The following is a 7,398-nucleotide window of genomic DNA, read 5'->3' as shown; positions in this document are numbered from 1 at the left end:
TCAGAACCACCTGGTTTCTATCAAATCCCTCAACAATGCATTTGACTGGGCTCTGTCTGCCTTGCTGAGTTGCTCCCCACTGTTCAGTGAACCCTGGCTTGGCAAAGTATAACTATTCACACCATTCACAAGGATAGTTAACATTTATTTGTTAAGCATATTTTTGTCAGTTGATCCGATGATGGGTTACCCCGTCAGCTTACAAAACACCTTGAAACAATGTCCGAAACAACAATCCAAACAAACTAAAACCAGGCTGCTGCATAACTTGAATAAAGAATAAAATTTCCGCATGCCAATTGCCTCAGCAAGCTTTAAGAACCCATAAATGCCCCTGCAAACAGTTTAAATATGGCAATGATATTGTGTGGCCACTTAAAATCTTTGGTAAAATCTTGGGAGGGAGCTCAATGCAAAATATCATCATTGGCTGCTTTGATCAACTGTGACCTTCCATATTTTAAAAATAAATAGTGGGAGAGGCCCTTGCTAAAAGAAGACCTGTAGCTTGATGCAGCAGGAACGTCTTGGTCAAGGCCACAAGTGATAGTTCCTAAAGCTTATCTCAAGTCTGTCATTATTATTATTTTAGTAGTAATTGGATAACTAACCTTGACTCTGTTTGAAATTCACTTAGTATTTATGAACTTGCTCAGCAACCATTCAGAAAAAGCTTAAATGTTTACTATGAGTTCTATCCCAGCTAATAATGTTGGTGGCACTGCATGCATGCACATATCATATTTCAGGGAGGCTATGACCATTCAGATGTTGTTGGACTAGCTTGGTCATGCTGGCTGAGGCTGCTGGGAGTTGTACTCCAACAACTGAATTTAAAGAGAGATCATCAAGATGCACAGAGAGAGAGAGACTTATCATAGGAGCCAACTCCTAGGGGCCGTGGGGGCTTCAACTCTTGCAATAAAATATCTGAGGGGGCCAGGCCCCCACAAAATTGATGAGCATTGCCATTCAAATGGTGTACATGCACCATGTCATGTGATCTATTATGCGGGGCGGGGCTTAACATCTGTAATACGACTCTATCAAGCTCAATAGAGTAACAGCAAAGGAAACATTCGAATGTAGAAAGGATTTGGCTTTCCTGCCCTAAATAAACTTTGAAACCCAACCATAAAGTTGCTCGTGAGACCCTTAAAACTACATATCACATTGCTAACATAGCAATATGACAAAAACATAACACATTTTCGCAAGCATGTGGTGACATCTTCTTTCTTGGAGGTCCTTCCATCAGTTCATAGGTGAGGGAGTTTTTTCAGCCCAAGGGCCACGTTCCCTCATGGACAACCGTCTGAGGGCAATATGTTTTGCAGTTGGAGTTTGACTTCTTCAAAATCACTTAAGCCTTTTGAGAGACTTCTCCTCAGAAAAGAAGCCTGGAAATATTTCAAATTAATAACATACTGTAGGAAGCAGAACCAAGAACCTGGGCCACCCTCCATTGCCTCACTGAATGTCATTCCCTCTGCCAAGGTTGTTGAAAATAGAATGTATTTACCTTCTTTAAAAAGATGATAAATCCACACTTCTGAGTAGCTCTTTAGTGCCTTACTATTTGCTTATGCCCATGTCAACACAGCTTCAAAGAATAATGGGGCTAGGAAATCGGTTTTGTAACACTATATCCTCAGATAATTCTGCTTCTGGTAAATTCTATATCCTTCCTAGATAAATCTCATAGGAAGTAACCACAATATCCAGGACCAGTACTCATCCTGAAATGGGGGTGGTGGATATGATCAACTGCCTGGCTCAGCTGCTTAGCCTCATTATAATTGCTGTATAGATATATCCTGCCTTACATTATCTGTTGGGTTAGATTGATCATAAGTAGCTGCAAAACCACAGAAATTAGACATGGTAATGACATTCTGTCAGCTGTTATCTGTGTCATAGTGTTTTCTTAAAGAATAACAACCAGAATCTAGAAACATCCATTCTATATTGAATGAACTGAGAGGCATATTGTTAGCAAATTACAGGATTGTGGTTAATCACATTGTTGTAAGTTTAGCCATCTTGATCACAGTGAAATAGTTGTGGATAGCAACTTGGATTTTAAAAAACAAAACTGTTCATGGACTTTGATTTCCCCTTCTGATGGCCTATATAGAATTCATCTCCCTTTCTTCCAGCTCATAAAGTAGCTGACCAAAGCTTCCATGGATAGAAAGATGGGATCCTGGAGGTGGGAGCTAAAATTGCCAGTTGATCATTTCCAACAGGCTGAGTAGACAACAATCTCTTTGAAAATTTAAGTTCTAAAAAAATAGCTACCATGGCAGACATTTCTCATTTGCCTTCTCTTCCTAGGTTGGATCCATCCACATTTTCTCACCCTACTCCATCCCAAGAAATTTGGTGAGGTATCAGTGGTTGAAAGTTAGATACCCTTTGCTACAGTACAGTCATTAACTCTCCTTACCTTCAACACATCTTTTCCTGTCTTTGGTCATCAAAAGCCATTCAAATAGAAACACCTTACCCTGCTTCCAGGAGACACTCAGAATTCACACAGATGACCAATGGCCCAGCATGAACTCTCTCAATTTGGCTTGGTCACCACCCCAATTTAAAGGAGATTTGAGCACACATCTGGTGCATTTGTATGTTACAAACACCGGTGTGCACCCTCAGACACAGACTTTGGGAAATCTCCAGGGAGAAGTGTGTTCGCCACTCCAGGGCAGCCACTGACAATGCCTAAGGCTACAATCATAATTCTATCCATGAAATCAAATGTACTTACTCCTGAGTAAATACAGTTAGTGTAAGAGCAATACATTACAGAAAAGCAGCCGCAAGTAGGGTTTTAGAGGTTTATTTCTGCTTGCCGCCTGTTCGGAATAACTTGGTTTTCCCTCTCATTTATTAATCTCATTTATTGGGGTACTGTTTCCCTGCCCCCACTTCCTTCCTTTTGTAATGAGGAATCAGAGCTAAGCACTTTTCAGTAATTCTAGCAGCAGCAGCAGCTTTTCTTCATCTTGGCTAGCTTACAACACCTTTTATAATAAGGATCTTGTGGGCAGCAAAACACCGGATATTCAAACTCTCCCAAAGGATCTATTCTGCTATTGCTGTGCGTGCATAATGGAGGATGAAGGATATGTTCCCTTGATCTTTAGCACAGTAAAAAGAAGAAATCAATTATTATGTCTGACTTTCTACCAATGTGCTGCTATTAATTACACTTAACAGTTACAGGACTCACACGCACACGTCCCATGGAAGATATTCCCCCCCCCCACACACACACCTCTTTTCTTCGTATTTTTTTTTTAAAGCAGAGACTCTGGGAGCCAACATAAGCCTAAATGTTACAGCTGAACGGCAACAAGAAATCCTTTCCTAAAATAGACGTTTGCGCTAATGAGGGTATGAAAAATATGCTTAATTGACAACAAAGCTTTATTACAGCCCAACCCTCCCTCTTGAGACTCGGAAAGGAAGTGGGTTTCTTCTGTTAGGATTTTACAGTTTGTTTTCTCATTTCGCTAAGTAGTCGTAGACTAATATTAGACAGGGTCTTCTAAATAGCTTACAATGATGAAGTGTTCACTTCCCCCATTGTTTGCTGGGAAGTCATTATGGTATCATATTGTGAGCCATTGGCATTGGCATTAGTACCTAATAATTAAGCACATTTCCAGAATTATTTTAAGAAACATCTCAGCTTAAATTGTTATAAATGTATATACCCAGTTCCTCAGTTGTATGAATGACTAATTATGCCTAAGTCGGGGAGTTCTTGAATCCTGTCAGAGTGAACCTGTCCAAACAAATGGAGCCTTCCAGGGTGTTACGGAGATGAAAAACCAGACAAATCTCCTTCTTGTCCCAAGGTGGAAAGAAGCAGATCCAAAGGGAGTGGGGGGGGAGCAAAACTGCATCATCGGACAAAAACAAGACAGTAAGGTACAGAAAAGGGCAATCAAAGTGAGCAAGCGGTTGGAGCATTCTCCCTGCAAGGGAAAGCTAAAAACATTTGGGATTATTTATCTTATAGAAGGAGAGACAGCTAAGGGGAACCTGTTGTTGTTTAGTTTTTTAGTCGTGTCCAACTCTTTGTGACCCCATGGACCAGAGCACGCCAGGCACTCCTGTCTTCCACTGCCTCCCGCAGTTTGGTCAAACTCATGCTGGTAGCTTCAAGAACACTATCCAACCATCTCATCCTCTGTCATCCCCTTCTCCTTGTGCCCTCCATCTTTCCCAGCATCAGGGTCTTTTCCAGGGACTCTTCTCTTCTCATGAGGTGGCCAAAGTATTGGAGCCTCAGCTTCACGATCTGTCCTTCCAGTGAGCACTCAGGGCTGATTTCCTTAAGAATGGATACGTTTGATCTTCTTGCAGTCCATGTGACTCTCAAGAGTCTCCTCCAGCACAATTCAAAAGCATCAATTCTTCGGCGATCAGCCTTCTTTATGGTCCAGCTCTCACTTCCATACATCACTACTGGGAAAACCATAGCTTTAACTATGCGGACCTTTGTTGGCAAGGTGATGTCTCTGCTTTTTAAGATGCTGTCTTAAAGGGGAACCTGTAGGTGTTTGCAAAATTATGCATGGTGTAGGATTCTTCTGCTTCTTCCTCATTGTACTAGAAGTTGTGGTTGGTCATTGAAATGGAGTGGAAGTAGACTGGAAATCTGAAAGTGAATGGAAACATCTCAGCCATTTTTATCAGGGGGCAGAAGAATTTTTCAAACATTTTTGGGAAGGAGGGGAGGGGCTTACCAGGAAAGCATCAGTGGCATTACATGTTTTGCTACAAAAAAATCTCTCAGCCATGCCACTTTCACAGGCACATTTTCTGAGGACATGAGAGAGGGCCTTCTCAGTGGCTGCTCCCCCTCCACAGGCGGCTAGACTGCCCCCTTCTCTACTTTCCTTTCGCCAGCAGACAAAGACTTTTGTTTTGACTGGCGTTTGGCCACTAACTGGGTGTTGTGACATGGTCTTCTGACAGTGAATGTTATAGTTCTATCTGTGTGTGTGTGCACGTGCACACACGCGCGCACACACACACACGCTTTTATAGGGTTACTTATTTAATTGTTTTTAAAATATTTCTATTGATTGTGTTTTTATTTGTGACTCTTGCAATGTAAGTTGGGAGGAAGGTGAAAAATAAACTTAAAAATAAAAATCTTCTTTAGCAATTGCCTCAAGCAGTGACGACGCTACAACAGTTGTAGCCAGCTGGGTTGGTCAGTGGAAGCCACCATTTTACACAAACACACACACACACCCCATACACACACCGTGCCTCAAATGATGTTTTGCCCTCACACAGGTGTCTTCAATAAAGCAGGCTGCAGGCCTGTTGTAGTTTTGTGGCAGTGGCGCAACTAAGTCTGAGGATGAAAACATTTGTTGAGGGAGGAAAGCTAGTCTACTGCTTTTACCTCATAAGATATTTCTCCCTGAGAATTTTGAGAATTTCTTCCCACCTGCCTTCCCAGGCCCCTGCTTCTTCTCAGACACAGATAGATAGCATGTCCAGACAACCTGTTTATTGAGCTTTGTCTCTGATTTGCTTGCAGGAAGATTATACGATGTTGGCTATTGAATGACCATTAAATCCTGATTTGTTTGTGGGTGGGTTAGATGACATTGCATCAAACCAGTGTTATCCCACACTTTCCACTGCATTTTCCCATCACTTTTCTTATCGTGAAAAGTCCAATCTTTTGGAGAAGCGAGTTTGTTGAACAAGAGTCTCCATCGACTATAAATGAGAAACCTGAATTTGCTGTTACGTGATTGAATCCCATCTGAAAATAGTGACAGTCTGTAAGTGCTCATATCGATCGATCAAAAAGCATTCACTCTTGAGTCAACATTATAATGATCTGATTCAATTTCCCTCATTTTTATTAATTTCTTTTTTAAATAAAACAAGGGCAACGTGAACACCAACATATATTGTTTTGCAATGCTCTTATTTTTACTTTGCTTTGCATTGCTGTTGCAAAACAGAGCCTAAATTACCCCCTATAACAGTGCTTAGCTCACAGATGCAAAGTTGGTATTTCACCATTCCACATCGCAAATGTCATTTTTTTATATTTTAAACAAAAGGATGTTCATTTAGATAACCCCATGGAAAAATCAAAACTCTGCATGTAAATTTTCTGTCCTTAACTAAATATCTGGGGATGTTCAGGGAAGAATTAATTGGTAGCAACCAAAAAGAAAAAAGAAGTACTTTCAGTGCCCCTGTGAATAATTTATAGCTGCTTCCTTTTCAACAAAAGAAAATGTTGAATGTTTTTGACAATAGCAGGTACATAATTGTTTTATGCTGGAGGCATTTACAGTAACTCATTCATTATGTCATCTTGCTAGTTTTCATGGCATTTATTCATTCTCTTAGTGGGTGTATTTGAATGACAAGTAAGAGAAATAAGCTCTCGTAAATGGAAGCTGAGAGACAGCCTGCAAAAGTGGACACTCAAGGAATATATTTATATATATACATATATATATATATATATATATATATATATATATATATATATATGATTTCTCATAATCTTCTTTTTCTGAGTGTCCACACTTACATACTGTCTCTTGGTTTCCTTTTATAGGAGCTTTTTATTGCTTGTCATTTAAAGACACTCATGATGGATGTCTCTACACCTTGGGTTAGGTTATAATCCTCCTCTGTGCAGAAACAATGCCCTTTCATGAGGGGGGGAGGAGCTATTCATAGGGTTCCACAAAGCCCTGTTTCTCCTCTCATGCACAGGGACATGCATGCAAGCAACATGCCCAGGCAGCAATGAGTGGTCTGTACATGCAGGTGGCGCTGTGGGTAAAACCTCAGTGCCTAGGGCTTGCCGATCGTATGGTCGGCGGTTCGAATCCCCGTGGCGGGGTGAGCTCCCGTCTTTCGGTCCCAGCTCCTGCCAACCTAGCAGTTCGAAAGCACCCCCAGGTGCAAGTAGATAAATAGGTACCGCTTTATAGCGGGAAGGTAAACAGCATTTCCGTGTGCTGCGCTGGTGTTTGCTCGCCAGAGCAGCTTCGTCACGCTGGCCACGTGACCCGGAAGTGTCTCTGGACAGCGCTGGCCCCCGGCCTCTTAAGTGAGATGGGCGCACAACCCTAGAGTCGGACATGACTGGCCCGTACGGGCAGGGGTACCTTTACCTTTACCTTTACATGCCCTCCAGACCTCAACTCATGACACTTGGCTGACCAGAAGAAGCTTAGGCTGGAAGAGTTGTGTCTGGCCCTCTCCCCACACATCTGATCTCTGTAATGGTCCACTGCAGCTCAGGTGTTGCATGAAAAGGTCCCATTTTCAACCCCAACCATCTCTAGGTAGGACTGGTAGAGATTCCTGCCTACCAATCAGTGTAAG

This window comes from Podarcis raffonei, chromosome 7 (assembly GCF_027172205.1).
Source record: "Podarcis raffonei isolate rPodRaf1 chromosome 7, rPodRaf1.pri, whole genome shotgun sequence".
NCBI classification, from domain to species: Eukaryota; Metazoa; Chordata; class Lepidosauria; order Squamata; family Lacertidae; genus Podarcis; species Podarcis raffonei.
The sequence above is the reverse complement of the archived record's forward strand: the minus strand, read 5'-3'. Positions refer to the sequence as shown.